General features: G+C 39.6%; 1 protein-coding gene across 1 annotated transcript in view; it reads left to right on the top strand.

Moving 5' to 3' along the window:
- Positions 1-26,497, top strand: part of ST6GALNAC3 (ST6 N-acetylgalactosaminide alpha-2,6-sialyltransferase 3) — a 131,296-nt gene that overhangs the window by 62,369 nt on the left and 42,430 nt on the right. The window lies entirely within an intron of this gene.

Genomic DNA, 26,497 nt, shown 5'->3' with positions numbered 1-26,497 from the left:
TGAGTATGTAACTGTATATGGAAGAATTGATAAAGGTGTGGAGCTGTTATACAGCAATTTATAGATATGTATATATACGAGCCATCACAAATGCTTCATGTCCATGCTCCAGTGTACCAAACACCCAGCACAATTATTTCAGTGTGAAAAGCAAAGGGATCTGGTATGCAGCTGCCCGACTGGAGCTGGAACAGCCTTTCTGTGAGCTTCCAGCACAAGAGGTATTCACACTTCATGTGTTCCGTAGTGTTAGCAATGAGCGAGGTCCATGTGGTTTGTTTTGGCTTTTGTAAGTACTTTTCAATTATGACAGTACAAGAGAGCCAGACTGGCAGTGACTTTTAGGTCTTTGTGTGCTAAAAGTAAATTTATTTACTTTTAGTTTTTGTAACATCACCAACTGCTAAGGGAATTGATGTTTAATATGTTTCTAAATAAGTAAAACTAAAGTATAAATAAATAATGCCTGGTTTATTAGCCCAGGTGTTTTCAGCGTTGCTAAAAGTGATTTGATAACAGCCACCAACACTAGCAGTGGAAAAAAACCTGACTTCTCAGTGATTATTATCATTATAATAAACCATAATTGAAAGATTACAAAATTGATTCTTTTAAAAATTAATGTTGCATGAGTGAGCAGGCTCTGTGGCATTCAGATTTTTTCAGTGGAAGGAAAATGACTTGTTTTATTTCCTGGCAGAAAACTGCTGATTTTCAGACAATCACATTAGAGAAAACAGTCCCAGAGGGTTACAGGAGACAACAGACCTATGTCATTATGCTTTACCCTTTCCTGATGGGTTCGGAGAAGAGCCAGGAACAAAAGAAAGTTACATTCATTATTGAGAGAGCCTTGGGAGAATCTGTTTGGCCAAGCAATTTTGCATGAAACGAGTGAGGAAATATTTGACTGCAAAGAACATAAACTCCTTCCATCAATATGCAATTTTCTGGATCCATTTGTCCAAATGATTATTAAGAACAGTTTCTAAATTTGCAGTGCTTTACAACTTCAAAGGGCTGTGAAAGCATTAACTAGTTAAATGGATGGAAGTGGTTTTTAATAAATAAAAAAAAAAAAAGACCAAAGTCAGTTGTAAGACAGTTTAAAGTGCAAAGTATTGAAAACAGCAGGAAACCTGAGGACCTGAAATAGCAATCATACAGTACCATCCGCCCAATCAGGAAAGTGGAAGCCACAGATTTATCTTTGATGATTTCCTGTAAATATGCCCTTTGAGGACAGATTGCCCTGCCCAGTCTTGTGGAAAAAGCTCAGAGTTACACCTCTTCTCACCACAATATATGGATCTCAGCAAGCCCTGCTTCTCTATTTCTGAAGCCATTCCTCAGGTGGAAAAGTCTGAGCAAAAAAGTAGTGAAATATTGCTGTAAAAATGCTGGTTAGCATCCTTCAAACCTGGTCAGTTTGAGTGGAAAACAACAAAGGAAAACACAACACAGGTTTTCCAAGCACAAAACAGTTTTTTTTCCTGGCCATTTTCTTCACTAAGGTCTGCCCAGTTTTCCAGACCTTCTGTTATCCTAGTGGAAGTGGTTTTATTGATCTTTTCATTCACTTCAGAATACCATGTCTCACTCTTCCCTAGGATGCAGCAGTATAAATAGCTTTGCTCCCCCTAAGTGTGTAGCAGTGTGTGCTGAGGGCTGGGGAAGGTACATTTGGGTGTCTCTCTGAGTGCCCCCAGCCGCACACTCTACGGAGGACTACGTCTGCTTTGTGATACTATTAGCAGGATGGCTGTTCTGTGTTTTGGGGGTGGCTAGTGCAGACGTGGGGGTCTGGTCTTTCTTCCTCACTACCTCTTTGTAACACTTTGCCTCTTCTGATGTTGTGTTACTGGGTTTGAAGGGCTGGGATCTGGGCTGCAGCCAGCAGTGTTGCATCTTGGTAGCTTGGGGTTTCCAGTCAGTGCCATGTCCCACATTCGTGAGACACAAACATCGAAGAAGCCCAAGAAATTGAGGTTAGCTGTGGCTTATTCTTTTCCCATATATATCCTGAAGAGAGCCCATGCTATTCCATTGTAAAGCTGATGTTTATGCACCATTTCACATTGTCCAGATAGTTTGCAGTCTCTGAAGAAGTTTTCTGTGCTTGAATTTACAGTAGACATATAATCTACCATAATTTGTATGTACGCTCTTACTTGATGACAACCTCCTACTGGCCTTATGCAATGCTTTATTAAATAGAGGGACAGTTTCCAAGCCCATCTTCCTTCCCAAGATTGAAGCCAGTGCTCTTCCTCCAGTTAGATTTCATTAATAATATTTAACATTTCATAATGCATATCATCCACAGACCTTAAAGCACTGCAGGACGTTAAATCAGCTTTAATTTCCCCATTTTCCTGATTGTAAAACTCATGCGGGGAGTCATTTGTCAAGTTGTGCACAGGTATCATCCTGCAAGTCTATGGCAGAGCTCTGAAGATATCCTTCAGTCAGGGTTCCCAATTGGCCCCTGATGCACTACCCTGACATTCAGAAAGCACGAGAGTGTATTCTTGCCTATGTAAGTTCATGCTTACCTGGGAGGGAGTCCTGGATGACCAAGTGATGATCAAATCCGTATCAAGTGCGTTTTTATAAACAGGCAGAAGTGCAACTTCCTATGTGAATTCACTAGAAATTGCACGTTTCCTAAAATTCTGTATGACTAGACCCAGCTCTTGTGTCTTGGCCTCTGTACAAAGATAGGCTTGTATTTCTCAGCTGAGCCTTGTTTAAAGTTCACGCTTTGCAGGAGCGAGGGGTGATCATTAGATTTGGGAAGGAATCTCACAAGACATGTTGGAGCACTCCACATCTGAGCAGTTGCATTCCTGCCGCTTTCCAGCAGTCAGCACTGCCCATCAAAGAAAATTGCTAAATAGCTCTGCTACATCATTCTTCATTTGCATTAGAAATGGCTCTAAGCAATAACAGGATTATAGCCAAAAAGTGCCAGCACTTTATCATTCATTTATTTGATTTAATATATAGAGGTACCTATTTGAAACAGCATTTACTTTTCTTGAGCTCATCATAAAACCCACTCTGAATGGAAGTGTTTAAGGTAATGATGATTCCGATTAATTCCCATAGAACAGCATGACTGGAATCAGATACACTATTTCTCTTTTCATTAGGCATTTCTGAGCTGCTATGAGAGATCTTATAGCATGAGAGGAATGAAATTAGCTGAAGAAAACCTGATGAAAATAGTCCACAATATGCTGCTATTCTTCTTACTCAACATGGTAAACTGTGAGCTCAGATGCCTTTGCAGTGGCATCCAGATAGCATTGATAGAACCTGATGCAAACTTTCATTTCAGGAAAGGTGGCAAAGCCGTGCTTGCTGTGTGCTGCAGATTTCCCTTCACCTGCACTGTGAATTGAACAGTGCTACAGCTTTCTCAGCCAGCCATTACCACCTTCTTCCCCTCGCCTCACTGCCACCAAATCCCTGTAAATCCAAGTCTGGTCTGAACAGCAGATCTTTAATCTGGTTTTCAACGTGCACATCCCCCACCAAAGTCAGGAGGTCAGACGTTGTGTTGCACTTTTGTTCACAGGCAGGATTGCTACATGGGATGCTGCATCAGGAGCTGGTTTCTCTCTTCAAAGTGAGGAAGATGTTTCAGTTACTTCTAGGAAATTTGAGAGCTGGCAGCTAAGTTTTGCCAGTGTTTTATTCCTGTTTACATTTCTTGATCATCAGTAACTACTGTTTACAATCGGTAGACATGGCACAAATATAGGGAAAACCATTTTCCGAAGCACCTCCTTTGACTAAATAGCCTGTATTACATCTGAAAATGAAACAGTTCCCTGAGTAATTTAGGCATCTTGAATTTTTTTTTCTACTGAAGTATCTGGAATTCCCATGAAATACCTAGAAAGCAGAATTGGGAACACTACTGTAAGATGTTTTCATTAGTTGAAGAAGCAGAGATTTTCTGGTAACATTTGTCTAAATCTCTTGTGCTGTTTTTCTAAACATTGATTATGAAGCTCTGCATGATTGCTGGTGTTGCAGGTATCAGTATTATAAAATGCTACTAGTAGTAAATAAAAGATGGATATGATGGGAATATACTGAAGATTGAGGTTTTGCAGTATATCCTGTCCATGTCTAAAAGTAATGTACTCCAATATCACAGCAGAAAGATGCATTTAAATATCTAGATACTATATTTTAAGCAGAAAACATTGTTTCTAATGTCTTGGTCTCTCTGCCCATTCATTCCTTTTCAGGCTATCACAAAGCGTACTTTGCGAGGCATGATAATTTTGTGATATGAACATTCCCTGCTTTCTGCAACTACAGACAACAATGCATCTTGCACGCAATCGGCCGTCTAGTAATAATGACTTTCTGTCCCTGTAAACTGGGATTAGATTCCTGATCTGCTTTGGCAAGTTGTATCCTTCTTATTCTCTGAAAATCTTAGCTTATGTGTAAATAGCTTGAATAATTTGAGCGCCCGTAAAAGTGACAGACTAATGTCATCCACCAGAACCTGGTAAAACCTTTCCAGTTCTGTGAGTTTGCGTCAGTCCCAGTTCACTGTAGCACTGTTGTCCCAGGCTCTGGCTTCTCTCCTGAGCAAAGATTGCTGGTCCAACTGATGTAAACTGGTCTTTTACTATGTACATGAAGCACTGCCACGGACCGGTGAAACTATGAGGTTACACCAGTTTGTCTAATCTAGATTTGACCTTAAGTCTCTGGGGTAAAAGACTGGTATAATAAACCAATGTAGAGGTTTATTGTTTAGTAATATTTTTAAACATTTTGAAGAAATCTGCAATAGCAATGTATACCGTTCAGTCACTGCTTTAAAAGTGAAAGACTCCAAAGTGTAACTCAGTCTCTGATGTGCAAAAGCAATGAAGTGAAAGGAGTGGATAGGAAGGCAATGTGATACAGAGAATCTCAGCTGAAAAACTTCTGAGGAAATACCGTTTAAAGCCAAAGTTACAAAGTGCATGCTTTTCTACTGAGGACCAAACCTATTGGTTTCAAATTAAAGGCTCACACAAAAGTTATATCTGCTGTGTCTAATATGCAGTAATTGATTCTTATAATTCCTAGGGGACCCCTCTCTATTTAAAGTACAATTGAAGTCCAAATTACCTTACAATGTTACAGTTTAAGAAGTCCTATCAGCTTAGCACTGAGTGGTACCAAGTGGGCTGCAGAGGCACGCAGAAAGTTTAGACCCTTTTCACTTCTTTTATCGTGCCCTTTGGATGCTAAGTAGTCTGATCAGCAGCCTTTCCCACCTTGTACTTAATAGATGCTTTCATTTCTTACATTCCTGTGCATCGCAGCAGAACAGAATTCAAAATGGTACGGTTTGCTTTCATTTGGACTGGCTTATGGTTGTTTTTTCTTTTCCGCTTCCTTGTCTGATTCCTAAAAAATCACCTGTAATCACCCATGTAATAGCAAGGCTAATAAAATAGCCTGATTTTCATCGTTTGAATAAATTTTCAGGAAAAAGTTAGAATTCTGCTGGACCATTACTTTATCTATCAGAGGAAAATGTATTTATAAGCCTTGTGGAAGATTATATGAAGAAAAGTTGTATCTCATCATGCGATCTGCACCGTTATGGATTATAGAAGTATTGGCCTTACAGAATCAGTTTTTAGCATTATTACTGGCCATAACTTTAGTCGTCAGTTCTACAAAAGAGTCTGGCTGTAACTAACAAACTGTGTGTATCTGTATTTGTAACAACTGTCTTGATAGTTTCACATATCAGTTCAATAAAACATCTTCCACTCAGGGGAGACGTTTGGGCAGGAATATCTCAGTGACATCCTTGCCATTCCCATTCCCATCACTACACACTCAGAGCAATATATGTTTTAAAAATTGATTGAGTGTGTATTTACAACATATATCATGAGACATGTATTTTTAATGGTGAGAAACTCCCAATGATGCATTCTGTGATCTGTAGCATTGATTTGGATTCTTTGATTTTAGTGCTACAGAATACAGTCATAAAACTTTTAGACCCTTAATGTCATAGGGTGCAGCTTCTTGACACAGAATGCTAATGTAAAAGGAGATAGCTACTGCAGGCAAGAGCTCCCAGCCCCGTGAAAACCAAAGGCTTACATTAAACACAGATAACTGACTGAATTTGTATTCTTAACATATTAAATATAAAATACAGAGAACTTCATTGAAATGACATAAGGTTGAGATGTGAAATCCCTAATGCAGGTAGACTTTCAGTGGGTCGCTTTGGCAGTGTGGAGGACAGGCATTTGGTTTAGGTAGTTCCCTCACCTCCCTTCAGGCAGTTTTCAGTAAGCATCTCTGAAAAGCATTTCTGAAAGAGTTGTCTAAAGATAGGTGAAGCAAATTTTCTGCCCCTTCTCTGTTGACTAGAGAGAGTCTAGATGCCTGACCTAGACATTTAACTCTTCATTAGCAAAGGAAGGTGAGGTAAATTGTGGTTAACTGTCTTCTGTTTATGTGTTATAACTTCTAATAGGTATGTGCAGTTATTTAGCATGCTGTTGTACTTAGTTCAAGGTTTTGGTAAAGGCATGACAGAGGTGGTATCTTTCACGTTTAGTATAGCAGAAAGTTCATCTGCTATATCATACTCTTTTCGGTCTGGTTGCCATCCTGGTTCTTAAGTATTACTTCTTTCTGGCAACATAAAACTGGGTCTGAAAATGAATTCCACCCTGGGACAGAGGAAAAAAATTACATGGAAAAGTGAGCAAGAGAGGTACCAAAAAACCCCGTAGAATTTTGGCCAGATAGCTGGAGTGCCTTTTCCAAGAGTAGGAATAATAACTGCTAAGTATTTTTCCATGGCAGTGGTTATAGTGAACAATATTGGGAAGCTTTTAATTGTTATATGGAAGCCCTACAAACATCCTAGATCTATAAGAGTTTGCTTGGATATAGAAAAGTCTTGATGTAGCTCACTGCAGTGAGATTACTGTCCAAAGTTATCCGGAATCCTTTCCGTGCAAAAATTGAGTTTAGAAATGGCTGAAATTGCTTTGTGCTGGTTCTGTAGTGACTAAACTCAACTGGGACATTCAGGCCAAGAGTACGGTGGACTTCAGTATGCGAGTATGGTTGGCAGTTTTAATTGACTGCCTTTTCTTCTGAAATTCATTCCTCCCATTGGCACAATAACATTTGGTCTTCTCAGTTCTTAGAGCATTGGTTGGACACAGACTATTTTTCACTAAATTTGCGTTTTCATTTTTAAAAGAAGGGGGGAAAGCTAAATGTGTTTGTTTGGGGGAATGCCTTTTCTTTGTAACAGGTAGACTGAAGTATCTGCACTGAGAGGTGCGTGTTTGTTTAGGAACTCACATTGTAAGCCTTTACTACACCAGTAGGTTGATAATTTGGCAACACGAGTGTGGACAGAGCTTGCTTTCTCTGTAGCACATTCTCTCCTGACGTTGTAATCTTACCCTGTGGGACCTATAGAGCTGTAGCTGGGTCAGACTTGTCTGTAGACTGTCGTGTGACTCTACCTGACACTTAACGTTGTTCCCTGTTCCCCCGTGGGATGTGGGACCAAGGGCAGAGCAGTGAACCCACTGGAGGGAATGATAGAAACTCTATTCGCAAAGGAGTGAAATACCTTAAGATGATGCTTGACTGTGGTTACAGCGCCTGTTCAGACCTATGTCTCTGTGACTAACCTTTTGTGGCGTCTGCTGTCCAGGAGTGAATTAACTTTCCCATGTGTCATGAGCAGGTTTCAGCTCTGAATGTTACTATTCCAAATGTTTCTTGCTGCTCACCGGCGCTAAAGCTGTTAACAAGAGTGCGCCCACTGGCCAGGCTGGGGCCTCAGGAAAGGCTTGCAGTAGGTCCTTGTGACACTGCTGCCTTCTCTGCACGTGTGCCCAGGACCCCCTACCGCCCACCCCCTCACGATGTAGAGCCATTGCTGGGTTGTAGTAGCCCAGCGGATGGCAGCTGCCCCACGGTAGTTGGGGATACTTGAATCTCCATCACCTTCCCATGCTTTTGGGAGGTTCAGGTGTCGCCACAGTGGTAGGATAGTTGAATGGAGGGGATCCAGCTCTAGCAGGCTGTCTTTCATTGTTCCAGCTGTTCACAGCTGCTCTACAGCTGATTGAAAAGGCATTTACTCCCCTCATGTGAATAACCTTGAGGGATCAGAAAGCCAATTGTGCAAAGCACATACAGTCAGTGCAAGATGTGTGTCCAGGAGTCACTGTGAGGATGCTGACATTGAGAAGAGCTTCTTGGTGGTGTTTTAGGGACTGGCAGGTAGCTGCAGCAACTCAGGATAATTTAGAGCTGGTGAGAGGGGTGCAGAGGTTACCTAGCACACAACTATTAGAATTTTAAAAGCTCCGTTTGCACCTCCTTTCCAGAGCAATGCTGAGCATACATCCCCCATAGTTTTTAGTCTGTCAGTTCATCTGTGAATGAAGCAAACATTACTTTAATTGTAGTTCATTAGTTCCATCTGGTGCCAGGGTGGGGAACAGAAACCCTTTCTTACCTTACAAAACATTATATGCCTTCCCTGCCAAGCTGCCCTACTGAATAATAGTTAGAGCCCGAGGCTAACTCTAAATGTAAAGATTTGGAATTGTTTCTCCGTTGGTCTTCCCACAGATGCACACTTGGCTCCCTAGATCTGGCCGCTGTCTAAAGGAATTAAGACCAACAGTATTTTATTTAAAGCAGTAGTACACCATATGCAAGGCCAGAGATGCTCTGTGTGATACCCACAAAATTGGGTATCTGTCTGCTTTTTTTCGTTCCCTTTAATCGATAAAAATATGATTTCCCCCTAGTTCAAAGGAAATTGAATTTTCACACAGCAGGGGAAAACAAATGCCCTTCAGCATTGCTATCAGTGAATTGGGGCACCAGATGTCTTTTAAACAGGTCCAGCATATTGTCTCTCCATTTCCAAGTCACTCTTTTATGCTTCTATTTATTGTAGGCAATTATGCTTTGACCTAAAGACATAATCCTAGTGGAATTAAAAATCATGTGCCCTCTTTGTATAAAAAAGCTGAGTCTGATTTTATGGAAAAGAAGTGTAGAGAATGACTCTAATGGGAAATTAGGCAGTAGTATTTGATGACTGTAAATGTATTTATTTATAACAGCTAATCTTGGTGGAAATGAAGAAATAAGATGAAATAATTAACTTTACTATTTATAAAAGAGTCTCTTTTATCCACTGTGAAATGCAGCCACCTCTGGGATGAAATGCAATGGCTGCTAAACAGCATATAGACATTTAAGAATGAAAGGAAACAACAAATGTGCATTTGACACAGTGGGGAAAATGCAGCATGGAAGGAAAATGTTTTCATGAAAACGTTGCACCTTTTTGTTGAAAACTTATTTTTAACTGGTTCTTGTAATTATTCAAACTGGAATTTCGTCATAAAAGTTAAATGTCTCTGGCCTTGCAAGATGAACTCTGACATTTTTAATAGCTTCAATACAGAAAAAGCACTTACTTTACAGTAAGAAAGAACACTTACGCTCTGAAAGATAAAGGGCTTCATTTTCCCCTCACAAAGACCAGTTTTACTGATGATTTCACTGGAGTTATTGCAGACTTAGAACAGTGCAAGTGCAGGAGGAATCGGGGCCATCACTCCAGCAGCACCAGGACAGAGGTAGGAGTGCTGCCTACTGAATTAACAGCCCTTTTCATAAACCTGGGGAATGAAGGAGTAATAAAGAGGTTGGCTGGCTGTTGAGGAATTCTCTGACTGTGCGCAGTGTATCCTGGAGCTCCAGTTAAACCTTTATATATCTCAAGAGAGAAAGAGCGAATAATATTGTAAAATGCACTTTGTCAAATGAAATAGAAAGATCCGTGGGATTGTTGCACTATTACAAATGTCAGCACACAATTAGGAGTCAGTTTATATATATAAAATGTTTTACTGAGCTTGTTGAGTGAAGTTTACAGTTTATAACAGGAGACCTTTTGAAAGATAAACTACCGTGCCGTCTGTGATACACGTACTCAAAAATTCCTCTGCTTAAATTAGATCACTAAATTTAAATACAATATATGCTATTTCACATATAACTATTACCCTCAAATCAATCCACATTCAACCAGTATTATTTAACTTACATGCTGACTGAAAGTTGGAGGGAGATTGAGTCTTGATAAATTGGAAAAAAGGCAGCAAAGTGATTTTAGTATCTTAGCATCGTTGATTAAATGTGTGAAGCTAACTAAGAAAATAATCTGCAAGGAGAGATGTTGTGATAGCGGTCACGTTGTGTCATCGATTTGTATTAAATGCTAGGGAAGAGGGAGAGAAAGAGAACTTTGAAGATTTGCTTTTCATTATGGTATGAATTGATGTTCAGCTACTAAAATGAAATAGGTTTGCATAAGAGTTACGACTGCCAAAAACCATTTGGAATTTCATTCTGTGCAGAGAAATTAAAATTTTGAGTGATTATGTGAAAGACTTTCTCTTCTGAAGCAAGGTTATAAAACCAGAGCTTTCCCTTGTTACTGGATCTTTAGATTAGGTGAAATTCTTACTGTTTGTTTTAGCTCATCTCAAATGCTTTTTAAGTGACTTGCTGAATTAATATCATATTATAGTCAAGAAACTATGGTGATGGAACAATATGCTTGAGATTTTAACTGCATATAAAGATATTCAAAGTTATAGGTCATACAACTAATGTAAGTCAACCATCTGGATGTATACATACAAGAAATATTTATTTCAGTTTATAAAAGCAGTGTAATTGAGTACACTGGGCAGATACACCATTAATTACATATTACAATACAGTCTGATCTGATATCAGGAGCAGAACACTCAAAATTCAGAATCTCTCGACATTTTTCATTCATTTCCATAACAATCAGCCACTCAAACCACCCAGTTTTGGAGGAAATAATGACACTGGAAAAGGACTGAGTTTTACAGCATGCTTTCAACATCCTGGGTTCAATTAAAATGGAAGAATATATTCTGAAATCATAAGACTTGTCCTTTGAACTCGTATCTGCAGATGAACATGTATGTTTCCCATTGGCATAAATTTCCCAGATAAGCTTAACTAAATCTTGGAAAGCAGAGCAATTTTGAGGGGTCTCAAAGTTATGACTGTTAGATTTCACAGCTACGGTATTTTACAGCATTTGAATATTGCTAAGTGGTTGCTGTAGGAGTTATGGGCCTATTATTATAACTGCATTCTAGAAATAGAGAATTTTGCCTTACTGCTTTATGCTCTTAGTACTGTTAGAACAATCAGCCAGCAGAATTCACTGCAAGATCCTAACGGACTTTGTAACTGTGGATCTGAATGACCCGATCAGTGAAGAGCTGTCAGATAGTGATGCACCATAGAAAATGCATAGGTAAGCTTTTGTGCATTTAAAGCTTTTAGTCTGATTTTGCACTGTTTGCAGCTATCATCTGTTTTAAAAGAAACAATAAAACAACAAAATTACCCACTTGATGACAGAATCAAATATTGTTTTGCATGTATATAATCAGATGTTGAGATAAAAGCACAAAATGTGTGCACTTTTTTGAATGAATGCCCACTGAGATAAATGCACTTGTGTTTTCTTTTCCGAAAGGGTTTCTAGACATGTAGTAACAAGCCTTACATTTTTTCACTGGCGTGCAAGGTCACAGCTTCAGTCAGCTGTCCTACCTTCAAGTCCCAAAGTGTGTTAGTTTTCTTGCTTTTTGAACTTCATCTCTTCGGTGCAGTGAAACAGTACTGTTGGCAAAAACACCAGATGCTGCAAGATGTGTCTTTGGAAATGGCACATGTGCTCGTCATCACATCTGCATTGACACATACTGTGGAGCTTCTCCTCTGAGTCCCTGTGTAGATTCTGGGCCAGGAACAGGAGCTTGTTTGAGGTGTCAGTAAGTGTCTTAATGCCATCGTTCCCAGATGTTCAAGGCTGGAGCTGAGCCTCCCAAGGTGATGAGATTTCAGAATGATAAACATGGAATTCTATTAATTCGTGTTCTTGTTCTTGGGCTTCCAGAGTCTATGTTTTCCAGCTGTTCTCTGAAATCATGATGGGTAGAAAACTTCTTGTTTTAGCAAAAGTGGCACCTCCCATCTAGTCAATTGATTCCAGAAAGTGGAATCAAATTCCAATCAAAGAATGATAGATATTGTAAAACTTACAATAAAATTGTGAAATCTCACAGCCCTAGGGTCTTGCCATCAAAGCAAAAGATGTTTGGATCAAGTTTTCCTATATTTATGTGGCTGATTTACTGCGCTGTAGAGGATAAGACATCCTGGAAAATGGTCTTGCTACGTTTTTAACGTAACAGCCCGTATTTGATTAACTTTCCTTTTTTCGCTGTAGAGTCATTTGAGTTAAGGTTGCTGCTGGCTTTTCCCCTCAGCTCTCTGCAGAGGCAATGAGTGAGGCAGGCGCAGGCCTGTTGAGAGATCCTTGAACTGTGCCAAAGGTTCAACTCCCCATGCTCTTCAGGCATGACTATGCTAGTAAATTTGCATTTCCTCCCCCAAGCTCACACCCCTTTCATGTTAACTGTAGCCTCTTGTATGATTTGCTTTATTGGCTTGCAGCCAATGTCGTGTCCTGTGAGGCTGAGGAAGGTGTGACAAAGACAATGCAGCAAAACAGAACACTTCAATCTGAACAGTGCAAACTTCCTCAGAAAAAATGGGCTTTTAATAGCTCCAACAACACGGTGCCCTCTCCATTCTGCCACACCAGTTACTAGTGATAATACATTATAGAAGAAACTGATAAATTTGTTACAGCGCTCAGCCATCAATACATTTCACCAGTAGTAGCTTCTTTCCTTTTATCAGCTCAGCTGTGTTTAATAGCTTTGTACTCAGATGACAATTTAAGTGATACTAGACCATTACTTTGGGGTTATGATCCAGGGACCTGGTGAAAGAGAAGCTAAAGTGTTAAACCTTAGGAAGGGCAAATGCATACATGTATGCAGTCAAAAATACATTACTGCATCACATCCTGATTACAAAAGTAACCATAAACAAACATGAAACAGACCATATTATTTTTCACAGACTTTGCCAAGCAAAACGTAGAGGCCTGTATAAGAAGCTTTTAAAAAATCCTATTATTTTCTGGAAATCTTCAGATGCTCACTCTGGGACTGTACTGCCGAGATACTTGAATTGGCAGTGTCACTTTGGCATTACTGGGGAAGCTTTGCGTAATTTTCCTTTCATACCTACCTTCCAGGATGAATTGGTCCTTTCTGATGACATTGGAGACCAGCTGAAACTGAAAATCAACCTCACATACTTTGAAAGCAGAGCCTTAGATGGACTACATCTCAGTGGCTTACAGTGCTCATATTGTCATTATGACACTTGAATTACAGCTAAGGCAACCTACTGTAATTTTTATGTGTCTATTTACAGCAAGTTACCTAAAAAAGGTGGTCTGAAGTTAGCATCTTAAGTCTCCATAGAGAAACCTAAAATATGCCCCAGTTTTTCGAAGTACACATGCAGCAGTTGCTGTATTTTAAAAACACAATTTCTTTTTCCTTTTAGTGTCACTCAAAAATAAGATGAAAATTAGGATGATAATTATGCAGTAGAATGCATTGATTACCAGTGCCTGGTGCTGGGTACTGAGCAGAAATACACTTTTAAACATCCAAGCAATTAGTTTGGAGATAACGTTTATTGATCGTGTAAAAAGTCCCTACAAGTCGATCTAAAATGTGTCATCCAAAGATGCATTGTTATAAATACAATGGTGAGCTTTGCACTGGATGTGCAGTGCATGTAATGTTTTTTGAGTGATCCCAATCACATTATTTATGTATCAAGTCACCTTAGATTTCACAAAGATATTTTCCCTGGAGGATTGAAACCGTGGCAAATAAAAGCCTGGCAGACCTAGCCTTTGATAAGGTGACACGATGGGGAGATCGCTAGAGGTTTCTTTCCTCTCCTGCGTACCTCTTTCATCTCCAGCTACAGGTTATCTGGGCCCCTCTCCCTATGCAGGTTGGCACCGTTCTACCCCGGGTGCCCCCTCTCTGGAGTAATCTTCGCTTTCAGGCCTGTCAGACGTGGTTTAGAGAAGATTGACTGCAACTGTGGCACAAAGAGATGGTGCGCAAATACCGATTAAAGTCTTGAGGCATTGATTGACGGTGTTGGAGAGTTGCCACTCTAAATGTGCATTCAGTGCACCTAAAACTCGAGATTTTCTGTTTTCCCCCCCGAGGTGAGGACTGTTCTGCAGCAGGCATTGCCACAGCAGAACTGTGGTTCAGGAGTTCTTCAGGAAAGTCAGGTGTAGATCTTTCCTCCTGAAAGTATTTCTGAGGGTTTGAATGTGGATGTTTATTTCCCTTACCTCTGTGTTAGCTAGCTGCATTCCTATACTGAAGAATTTCTAGTTTTGGGGATATCCTTGTTTAGTGCAGCCCTTCTTGTTAGACTCTAGATGCACAGCCGAGAGCAAAGTAACAGCATTAATCTCCACAATGAAAATGTATTTTGGGACATTAGCGCACATATGGTGAGGATTTTTTAACCTACATTACTGTATGTAACTTTGCAGCTTAATTAATCAATTAGGATTAGTGCAGTTTGTAATCAAGTCCAAAAGTGATTGATGCATGCCATATTAATTGCAACATTCACATGAAGCATGTCATATACACAGTCGTTTTACAGCTGGATTTCACATTGGGTTGCTCATAAGCACTTAATGGCAGGAATATTTCAGACTTGCAATCAGGGAAATTGTATTGCACAATATGCTTTATATGTTGTACACCCTGCTTAGATAATAACTCCTCCATCACTGATGTATCCTCTCGCTCCTCCCTCCTGGTTCGATAGTTGGCAAAGTAGTCCATTTTCAAAGGCTTTCCTTTGCTGTGGAACAAGAGGTATAATTAAATTGTATCCCAGTAGTGAAGGTTTCTAATGATGATGAGCCAAAACTAATTGTATTGATTTGTTTATTACTGGCTTAGGAAGCTCATCAAACAAATGGACTGAAACTATTTCCATATTCTTATCGGTTTGGTAAATGAGAAACAAATAACACTTCCATATGTCTGTTGCATGGTGTCACGGCATTAATACTAATTCTGAAGATAGACTCAAGCACAGGAAGGGAGGTTATCCCCAGTACAATGTTTCTACAGCTAAGAAATACCACATTTTTTTCCACATTTGTGTCTTGGGATGAGCAAAACAAAGTTATTTTCTTTCTTTTTTTATACAAATGTTATTACTAATGAAGGTTTGCTGACCGCCAGAACTGGAGAGTAGCAGGCTATGCCCAGAAAGTGTAAAAGATTGAGGCAAAAGAAAGGAGACTGGTATTATGGTCTTGCCTCCATGCACGTTTGTTCCTCGGCCTCTGTATTAAACAAAGCTGGATGAATAACGTGAACTAAAAACTTCTATGAATATTCATTTTAATTTTTAAATTAATTTACTTCACACTCTCACATTAACTCTGCAAACAGTCAAGCAATCACATCTGGTATAAACATTTGCAGAAAGTAAATTTCGATATTTCATTTATGAGTTTTTGTAGGAACAGAGTTTTAATTTTGAATGTGCAAAAATTCATGTTAATGCTCACCTAGTTGTAGGCCAGACACAAGTTTCTGTGACCTATATGAAAAATCACTGTTGTTACATAACAACTTAAAAATGCTGGGCTTTTTACTACTAAATATTTGTGATCAATTCTTAGAGCAAAAGGCTGTCGAAGTTCATTTAAACAGCTGCTGATCTAAAACTGTTGAAGCCAGTGGTAGTCATTCGTTGGCTTGGGTGTGTTTTAGATCAGTCTCCTCATGGATGCAGTTGAGAAAATCCAGAGCTAGGAAAAAAGGCCAAGTTAATTGAGTAAATTGTTATTTTAATTGAATTTGGGGCACTGATTGTGTTGATGCTGTTAGAATGTGGATTCCTCCACAGTGACACATTGACTTGGGCCACGTTTTGCTCTTACAGTAATCCAAGAAAAGTGGCTACCCTAATCAATTTAGAGCCTGAATCTGCTTCCAGTGGAAGCAAAAGCAAGCCTTTTATTCTTTGGAGCTGGATAACTTTAGTGAAAACTGCTATTTATACATGTGGAACCATCCCATTCATTTTCTGAAACACAGCTAGCTTCCTCTTGCACTCAACTGTGTGTTTTCAATTGCAAATGGTCGCCATATCTCACATCTCTCATATGCTGTAGCATATGACACATTGTGGCAACTTTTGTTCAACTAGCAGGTTTTGGTCCAAAGAGGATTCAATAAAGTTGGAGGGTGAATTACCCTTACATCCCCTGAGAAGCTGATCCTGTCAGCTTGGCAGAGCATTACTTGAACTGCTGCACTGCATATTATGTCTAGACTGTGGATAAGTTAATAACAGTAGAAGTAGAGCTAAAGGTAGAGGGAATTATACACCACAGTTATTAAACTTTGACCTTTATGATGCTTAAAAATCATAAAACATTTTAAAATAGCTACGCTACATCCGGGATAGCACTACTGTCAGGAAAACTGCCTCTCAATACGACGCACAGCATTTATATCAGCATCTCTCTTCATATTCCAATTTCTGTATGTAGCAGTTAAGGACTGGACTAAACTAACTTCTAGTTAGGTTATCTGTGGACATCTGCTGTTAGAGATGGAATCCAGTGTGCTGCCGTGTGAAGCATCACATCCTGTCTGTTCTGCGTCTTGTACTCCGATTGCACAGGCACAGTGCTTTACAGGCTCCAACATTAGCCTCACAGCCCTGGAGCCAGTGGATGGAAGGGGCACCAGCTCTCCCATTTTGCAGATGAGAAAACTGAGGTACCTGCTTTTTGTCAGGCACAGAGTCTTGTGGAATAAGCAAAAACAGAACTGAAGAGCTTTAAACTCCTACTCAGAAACCTACATTAGGAGATTTGGCTTTCTTGCTCCTTCTGTATTCATTGGAGAGAAAGCCTCTTTTCACAGCTATTGGAGTCCTTTCGAGAGTCATCGGAGAGAGAGATGATTAAAAATAGAGGCCTACTTAGGGGCCCTGAGTTGCCTTCTGAAGTTCTCTCTCTTCAATGGCTGTAGAAAGCCTGGGGAAAAGTGTCTCAATTAAGCTGTGTGAATATCCTCTCTCCCCATGCTGTTTCTTGTGCTCTAATTATAAGGCAGCCTTTCTTCCCTATTTGTTGCATTGTTATGCACAGGGAAGAAACAAGTATCAGGGAACAGAAAAATTCAAACTCTAGACCTCTGGTCTGAGCCTACCTGTTAGCAAATATCTCAAAGGTAAATGTTTTTCAGAGTTGGGATTTAGATTTGGCTCATTTTAAAGATCCAAGACCCTTTGCAAAATGTTTAGATCTCATATGTTGCTGTCTTTCCTCGTCCACACAGGGCTGAATAAGTACATACTGGTCTCTGGTTGTCAGAATTCACTACCACCCATAACAAGTTGACATTCACAGAGGAAAAAAGGTGCTTTTTTGTGGCAACAAACACAGAGTGCATTTTTCCCAAGCTGCCTGAAAACCTGCCCATACATGTGTGCGCACACCATTATTTTGCTTAATATTTACAAAACTCGTGGAAGTTTTTGCATTTAAAATGGTAGGTGAATCAGAGGTCTTAAGAGCACTGATGAGCCAATCCTGAAGGAGCCATTTCCATGTCATGTCATTTGGCTGAAGCTTGAGTTCACGGGAAAACAAGCTCTCAGCCACTTAGTATGCAGACATTTGCACGTGCCCTCCAGTTGCTAAGCTTTGCTCCAAAAGTCAGCTCTGTGGCCACTCCACACATTAACAACACAAATTCTGAGAGTTCTGTTTTTTCTTTCACCTTGCAATAGTAAAAATATAAACTATAAGATTGGTCCCACGGGTACGAAGCACGTGCATTGAGCACCGGAGCTCCAAAGCAATAAGAGAAGTGCTCGCACCAGGAGGGGAGCAGCCGGCACTTGCAAGATCAGATTTTCTGCACGCAGTTAAAAAGATCTAGTGTCATTTCATTTCAGAGCTATTAGAAAAGCATAAAGCAAAAACTTCAAGCCTTTGAATAGCACATTTGGATTTTTTGCTTTTAGTGTTTTTATGCCTTTGCATTGCTTTCATGTTGTACAGATGTGAGTGTTAAAGTGCAAAGCAGCTCTCAGAAGGATATGTGGCTATTCACTTTGCCCACTGTACCTCAGAACAGAAGAAAGCTACTGGCAGTGTTTCCGTGTAATACTGAGGAGCAAGGGAGAGAGAAGTTTGTCACCGGCCAAGGCTGTGCAGCAGAAACAACCCTCTCTGTGGCTCACTGGAGAGCGGCAGATATTCCACGGAGAATCTATCCTGTAGAGCAGACATTCCCGTGGCTAAGATATGGCTTCTTATGGTGCTTATTCCACAAACATTCTTGGGAAGAAAAACCTTGGAGATGGGAGTTACTATCAGCAAAGGCTTATCAGGGCTTTCATTAGGTAAGGGGCACTTTTACCTCCTATTGCACTAGCAGCAAAGTAAACAATCACCTAAATGCTTTTGAAAATCCTATCTTTTGGTGCTGGGATGCTTGTAAATATGCAAAGAAAGAGGGGTGAGAATAGGAGCAGAAGCGTCAAGGGATTTTATTTATGAAGCTATTGACAAATACCTTTTGCTCTGTTTACTCACCTTAAGGAGAAAGTAGATAATGCCAAGGATCCTTATGAAACCAACTGAAATTCTAATATAGCACCAAAGCCGGGAATTTTGTCTCTTAAATTTCACTAAGATTGATATGCTGAGCATGGGATAGTGGAGGAGAGATGAGAAAACAGCAGGAAAAAAAATGAACACAAGGGCAATTAGAGATGGCAGACAGTGTTTTAAAGATTAGGTTGGTCTGAAAAGTAAAACATTTCAAGTTCATGGAAACCTGTGAAATGAAAGAATCAAAAGGCAATATTTTTCCATTCTTATTATCATAAAAATGAATCTTCAACTGCCCGTATTATAGCTACCGTCAGTGGGAACAATTCAAATTCCTGTACCCTGCAAATGAAGAACCCAAAATTGCCTCTTCCTAAGTATATCCTCATGGATAGGTCAAAAGCTGGATAGCCACTGTGAGGCTCGCAGGTGCAGTTCGCGCAGTCACAGTCACTGTACCAAGACCAGCATTGTTTCAGCATGCTTGAGCACCCATTCCCGGGGGGATCACAGAGTTAGTGAGTCTTGATGCAGTCTGGGTAATGAGGTGCATGAGGTCAAGCCTGGTTTGGAGGTGACCTGACCTCTTGCAAACCCAGGAGGATTTCCTTGCTTTCAGGGCAACCTGTGCAAAACTGAAAACTCACTTTCCTAGTGAATCAGCCAGTGATAATTCCTTCCCCATCTAGCTTTCACTGACTTTTTCTGCAAAAGAGCGAACACTAATGCTTTACCTTCCTGTCGCAGAGGAGATATCTTGGCCTCAAGTCACAGCCGCCTGGCTCTTTTCCTCTTTATTTTTGTTCTTACTCAGCCTTCTCCTAATGATTATCCGGCTTTGCTGTTGCAGGTTGAATAATTCAGGTGGAATGAACTGTGAGTTGAAACAAGTAGACAGTGTTCCACCACTTGTCCACTTAAGTTATTCACAAATTGTCTTGAAATAGGACCTTTGCTCTGAATCTTAAATGATTACAGTGTTTCAGGGAGAGTTATGACTATATAGTAAGCAGCTGTGTTCAGTTTCAAATACTCAGGCATGAAATACATTAACATTTTTTCCTTACTGTATAACTGAATATGTATTCTTTAATTTCAAGTGCTATTTTGTCCTGACACTAATGAGTCACGTCATTGCACTAGATTCTCTTATGCTTTTTTTTAATGTTTCTTCAGCGCACTTCATATTATTAGCTACTCCCATTATTTCCACCTGCAGTTCCAGTTACCAAGTTCATGTTAAGCCAAGTTATGCATTTGAGTGTCATAGAGTCAATGTCTTATTTTCTAAAAATCTTAATTTCCCCCAAACTTCCATCAATAACATCTCTAAAATCCATTTGCAATGTAAATGACTCAAAGTATAATCCATCCTGCTGTGTTCCAGAACACTTCCTTCTTATTTAATTGCCATAGACACTTTAGTTACTAATTAAACTTTATTGTTTATGATGTTGCATTTCATTAATAGTTGTGATAAAAATTGCATGTTCCAGCAGATTTTTTGCATGTTAATGCCGCTAGTGGAGTAGAATTCAGAATTGACGGGACAGAATTCATCTCAGAGGTTTCAAGATTGCACTCTTATAACCATGTAGTGAAACTGCCCCACAAGCATGATCTTGAAAAAAGAGAGTGCATGTTTGGAGCGTAGAGTCCTTCCCTTCTTGTGTGATGGAATAAATTAAAGCTTCTTTAATTGTAAGGAAGATACCAGAAATGTCATCACAGTCATTTGCAGAAGGAAGGTTTCAGATTACATACACATATATATGTTTATATGTATTTGAATGACAAAGTGAATGATTAGGAAAGTTTGAGACATAGTTTGAACTAAGAATTTTTTTAGGCTCAGGAGCTACTCAACCCATTCACCCAAAACCTGTAATTTATAATATAACTCAGTTCTCTGATGAGGAAGGTACCTTAGTTTCTGAATAGATGAGTTTTGCACCTCCCAGTCCAATGGATTCAGGGAAAGGATCATTTAGGTCCAGAAGCTCTGAAGTCACTCATTATGGGAACTCCCTGTCCCCACTGTTTCACCTCCCTCCGCAGTACCAGTATGGCCCATTAGCTTTAGTTCTACCTCTAATGGTACTGAAATAGCATCTGGCCTGTGCTGGATCACTCAGAGAAAATGGTCCAATGCAGTACTGCTGGTATTTGACAGTACAGAAAGCCACATTGATCCAAGTTACTTTTTACAGCAGAGCATGTTTATACCAGGATTTTGTCCTAGTGCAGCTATGTTTGCTTCTCTGTGCAGAACAGAGACCCTATCCCTTCTCAGGCTCCTGCACAAAAATCCTCAGGGATGAGAGCAATGAAAATCACCGGCTGTAATCTCTGCTGCTTCCCAGCCTGGAAGGGGGAGCACAGGCAGAGGTTTCCCTGGAAGACCCTCCCTCAGTGTTGGATGCAATTACAACACATTCTCTCATTTCCAAATTTCAGCTGCACCTGCACTTGAGTAGGCAGGCTTGCCGATCTCAGACATTATTTCTTAATGGAAACTGATCCTTTCTTGCAAGTACAACAGGTAGACTCCTCCTCTAACCTGCCTGGGCCAAGTAAAGGCAAAGAATACAGTCAAGTGAGACAAATAATTTTGTATCCTCATTCATACACTGTTGCTCCAGACCTCAAGTGCTCACTAGTGGCACATTCAGCACCATTAGCAAGATGCTAAACAATTGGCACAGTCTCAACAAGAAGTTTCTTTTTCTGGATCCAGAGTAATTCTTTCAGATTGAAGCTGTACGGAACTGATCGCGTGAGCAGAGCAGCCCAGTGCTGGGCACTCTGCCGATGTGCAGTGTGTACAGTACAGGTTTTCTCCTGCAGGTAAACAATAGCTCTCCTTCACCTCCGCGTCTCTCATGATGCAGCCCTTTCAGCTTGGAAGGAAACTTTGGTCTCCTAATGTCTTGCAAGTCTAAGTTGGCTGTGTGATTAAGAATTATTTCTTTTGTGCTGTTAGCAGAAAAAGAATTCAAATAGATGTGATAATGGTATTGCATTCAGCATGTAAAGATCATTGAATGTAAACGTGGAACAGAATGTACTGCTGTCTCACAGAAAATTGCATTTAGAACTTCTTGTTATTTCGCTGCTTTTGTAATAATGCTTCAACTTCAGACCCTGGATCTCAACATAAATATGTTGGCATTTCACACAAAGGAGTCAGAGAACATCTATTATCTCCCAAAAGTTGAGAAATTCTGGAAGGTGCATTAAGACATGATGGGATTCTTCCCCTTGTGACTCCACAGAAAGTCACAAAAGAGATTGTTTTGGAAGAACTAATTTTTAAAGAACACTTTATGTAACAGGATTATGTCATGATGTTTTTTGCACATATTGGCAGGGCCACAGATCTCCTGGAAGAGGAAAAGAGGGAGAACTGGGGGGAGGATAAATGCTGGATTAGGAGTTCTGACTTTAGCATTGCCCAAAAGAGTTACTAAGTGTCACCACAAATTAATAATTACTTTTCATTTGTCAGCCATTGTGTATAAAACACAGTGAAAATATAACTAAGATTTGCACACTTAGTTAGATGTTCACTCTAGAGTTTTACAGTGACAAGATTTCCCAAGGTACACCTGGCATTTCTGTTCCCATAACTCACGTTTTCCTTGTGAAAATCTTCCCCTTAATAAATAGCTCTAGTTTAAATGAATTCCGAGGTACAGCAACTTCTCTGGTAGCTGCTGGGTATTCATTACTTTAGAAGGTCAGGCCACTTGGATAGACATTTCTTGCACGGTTTTATTACTATGCAGACAGGAGACACGGAACTTGTTTGCACTTCACTCCTCTAGCTAAAGTTGAATATCTATATTTTGCATTGCACTGCTTTGTGCTACACAGGTGTATCCTTCATTCAGAAAAGCAGAGGAATACTGAGTATTAATCAGCCGTGTCCATTTTCTGAATATAGCATGATTCTTATAGGTCATATTTACAGTACACTCAAAATAGTGCATAACAGAGGTTACTGCTGTTTTACTGGAGAAATAATAAATGAAAATTCAAAACTCATTTTGAAATGGAAATTTCAGGCTAAAAAATGGCTGATGACACAGCTTGTAGAGTTCTGCTTTGGAAATTATCTTTATTAGTTTGCAGTGAAATTGAATTTTGGACTGTCAAAAATTCCCATAAAATGGAAATCAAGTTCTGGCCCTGTCTTTTTGTTCCAGCACATCCTCATCACTCCCAGAAAGACACCTCATGGGATATGAGCTGGCCTGACCACAGCTCTTCTCTTTCTTCTGGGAACTAAGTGTTCTACATCACTGTTGATATTCCACAAAATTAGGGTGCTGGGCAGTTTGCCTTGCCCAGACTGGAATGTCACTCTGAAGTAGAGTTACAATCTTTGCTTGGCTTTGTAGATATCAGCAGATTTTTAATGAACATTTAGGGGGAAACAACCCCAAACCTATTTTTGTCTCAATCAGCTACTCTGGTAGCTACAGAGTAAGATGTGTTTTAAAGACACCAGGACCGTACATTATACACACATTTTATAAAGTCATTCTTTTAGGTATAAGAAGTTCCAACAAAATAGTGAGCTGAAACAGAGAGAGTTTAAGCTGAGATACCAGCACGTGGATGTCCTTATCCATGCATGTACCAAGTATGGTCTTTTGTCCCTGAAGATGTATTCTGGGTCAGCTTGAGCTAAGGCAACTCCCTAATCTGAAATCCTGTTGTCATCAAGTCAAACCCCTTTCCTATGCACAAGCTAGTTCCAGCTTCCCACACCAGCCATCCTCTGCCACCTCTACTTGCTTGTAGTCACACTTCCAGCCTATCCAATAACTTCCAGAAGAAGATCCTGTGGGATGCGGGCTGTCTTGAGGGTAGCTTTTCTCTTTCTTTAGGGAACAAAGTGCCTCATCTTCTTCATGCCTCAAGCTACTGGTAGCTAGAGTCCCCTGCTGCCTCCCAAAGGCAGTTCAGATTGGGTTAGCAGCTGAGCCATTAGACTGACAGCAGAAAACAGACTTTTGTTTAGACAGCATGAGAAGTGTGCAGTGATACACAGTAACCTCCTGAATGCAAATACATGTGACATTTTCATTTTTTCTGTTTTCTGAGGAAGTAGGAAGCCAGGTCATTGTCATGAATTGGTAAACATCACACTGTATTATATACGAAATTCATCTCCTAGAGCTCAGAAGCGGGGTGTTAATGCAATACTCCCCACTATGATGTTTGCTTTGTGAGATTGGTATGATGCTGTGTTCTGAAATATTCTTATCCCAGTCATACCATACCACTGTGTTATTAGCCTAAATCTATGAAGATGAAAAAGACCAGGAAGAAAGTTAATGTCACTTTTGGTTTCCAATTCTTATGCACTGTAACAGAATGTGAATAACCTCATTACTATACAATTTTTGTGTGTCGCATAATGACCTCTAGACTAAAGACCAAAGTTTGCATAATTGAGGAGAGTCTCACCTAAAACAGTGTTGGAATTCATTAGCATAAGGCTGAAATAATACTAAGAAAATAGCATTTGGTGTCACCTATTTAAACGGAAGCACTAGGTGTTTTCTTTCCTTTGGACTTCTTAAAGGTATATGCTCATGACGGGGAACATCCCTTGTCTTACTGAATCTGGCAAATAGTGAGAGATGGTCCTGTAACTCATCAGCCATTTACAGAACAAATGGAAAAGGGCTGTTCTTATGTAGCTTTGCAGTTTCTTGCAAATATCGGTGAAGTACATGTTACTTACTGGATTTATTTTTATAGGCAAAGTATTCATATGTTTGTCTTGACTTTTAAGTGTTCATCCTTCATGCTAGGCTCTCTGTGTTAATTAAAATATACCATAAATCATATCCACTGTAATTACCAAAATACACTGTAATTATCTGTTGATCTTTTGCGCCTATTAAATAACTACTGGGATGTTTCAAAGCTGAGTTATTTTTGTATTCCTTGAGACAAACCTACTGCAAAATGTTGGTAATTCACTTATTATTGCAGCATAGATCAGCTGTGGAGTGTTTGATATCTTCTCCCTCTCCGCACTGTAATGTTATGGCAATTCTGTTGACTATCGTTTTGTTAAAAATCACATTTATGAATGACACCTGAATCCTGAATGCTATTCCAGCTGACGACAATGTCCTGTGGTATGCAGTTATCGAGGATCACTCTGCAGGCAGCTATTCCTTTCATCCTGCACTTTGTCTTTACCATGACTGCAGACAGAAATTTTACATGAATTGAGGGAATTCAAACCTGAGTTGGAAAAAGGAACAACTCTTATCTGAAACCTGCAGGTAGTTAAACCTACTTCAGTGCATCTGCTCAGAAGAAGAGAGAGTTGTGAGCCTAATGGTAATAAGCACAAATATACAAAAACAATCTGAAAAATGGCAAAATAGTTCTGCTTACCTTCACTGAAGTTATAAGTACCCGTGTGTGAATGTGTGTAATGTAGTTTTCATGAGCCTTGGGACAAATTCACCTGCCATTGCTTACTGCAACATTTCCCAAGCTTTTCCCTTTTCACAAGTATTAATTCTAGCTAAAACACAGACACCTTACCAGATTTTTTAATATTACCAATTCCATGGTTGTATAAGAAGTATAAGGATGCAATTTGCTGTAGTGTTATATCAGAAATGGAGGTGAGCCCAGGTGGAATTATATAGGTGTCAGGGTTAATTTTCTTACTCTTCATGGAAAAACCTTACATCAGTTTCCTGCAAACTTCAATTGCAACTGGTAGTAATATCTTGCAGCCATAGCTGTGTGTAATGTAGCAGTGGTAAATTCTTGTCTTCAGACATTTATGCAAGTCATTATTTAAAGATAGAGATCTAGGAGTTACAGCTGGCTAATTAATCTGTACCAAGGAAAGCTAAGTGCCTGGCCTTTCAGGCATCCCAGTGATGGCTGAGTAAGCTTGCAATCCCCTCAAATTGTCACTTCTGTGTTGTTTCTTTTTTTCTTTTTTTCACCCCTTTTGTTGCTGTATAAGAAATAGGTGCTGAAACAATCAGCTTATTGCAGACAGTTTTCAAATAATTGCATGGACCTAGTCCAGAATTAGAAATGAGCTGGAAATAACCAGTGTACCTCTCTCCACCATGGACTAAAGATTTGTTATGCATGAGCCTGTCAGGAATGTAACCTGTGAGGTATCACTTTCAGATTCTATATGATACAAATTTACCACTACAATGATTCAGCATTAGTACCCAATATTACCGTGTTTTGCTTTTGGTCTTGTCATGCCATTCCATGACATTTATTGTCATTTGCAGTTAATTTTAACAGCCCTATGGCCAAATCTGAAAGCTGCCCAATTGTTAAAATAAGGCAAAAAGAAGAAGAAGAAGAAGGAAAAAGAAGATATATTCTATTTATGTCAATATTATAGTAATTCATACTATCAGGAAATGGAAAAGGTAAAACCATGTAACCATAATAGCTTGATTGGAAAAAGTCATTTTCTCATAATGACTGATAGGGTGAGTAGGTAGTCCCCAATTCCCTGTAAACAGAAGTAGTAAATAATCAAATGGCTCAAGTCCAACTAGCAGAATCTTACTGGTTCAAGATAATCCTTTATAGGTTAATAAGCAATTAATTATTTTTACGGTCATAGAGTCATAGAATCATAGAATTGTTTAGGTTCAAAAAGCCCTTTAAGATCATCAAGTCCAACCGTTAACCTAGCACCGCCAAGTCCACCACTAAACCATGTCCCTAAGCACCGCATCTACACATCTTTTA

Source organism: Aptenodytes forsteri, unplaced genomic scaffold (assembly GCF_000699145.1).
Source record: "Aptenodytes forsteri isolate BGI_AS27 unplaced genomic scaffold, ASM69914v1 Scaffold119, whole genome shotgun sequence".
Lineage (NCBI taxonomy): Eukaryota > Metazoa > Chordata > Aves > Sphenisciformes > Spheniscidae > Aptenodytes > Aptenodytes forsteri.
This window is presented reverse-complemented; position numbering and strand designations above follow the sequence as displayed.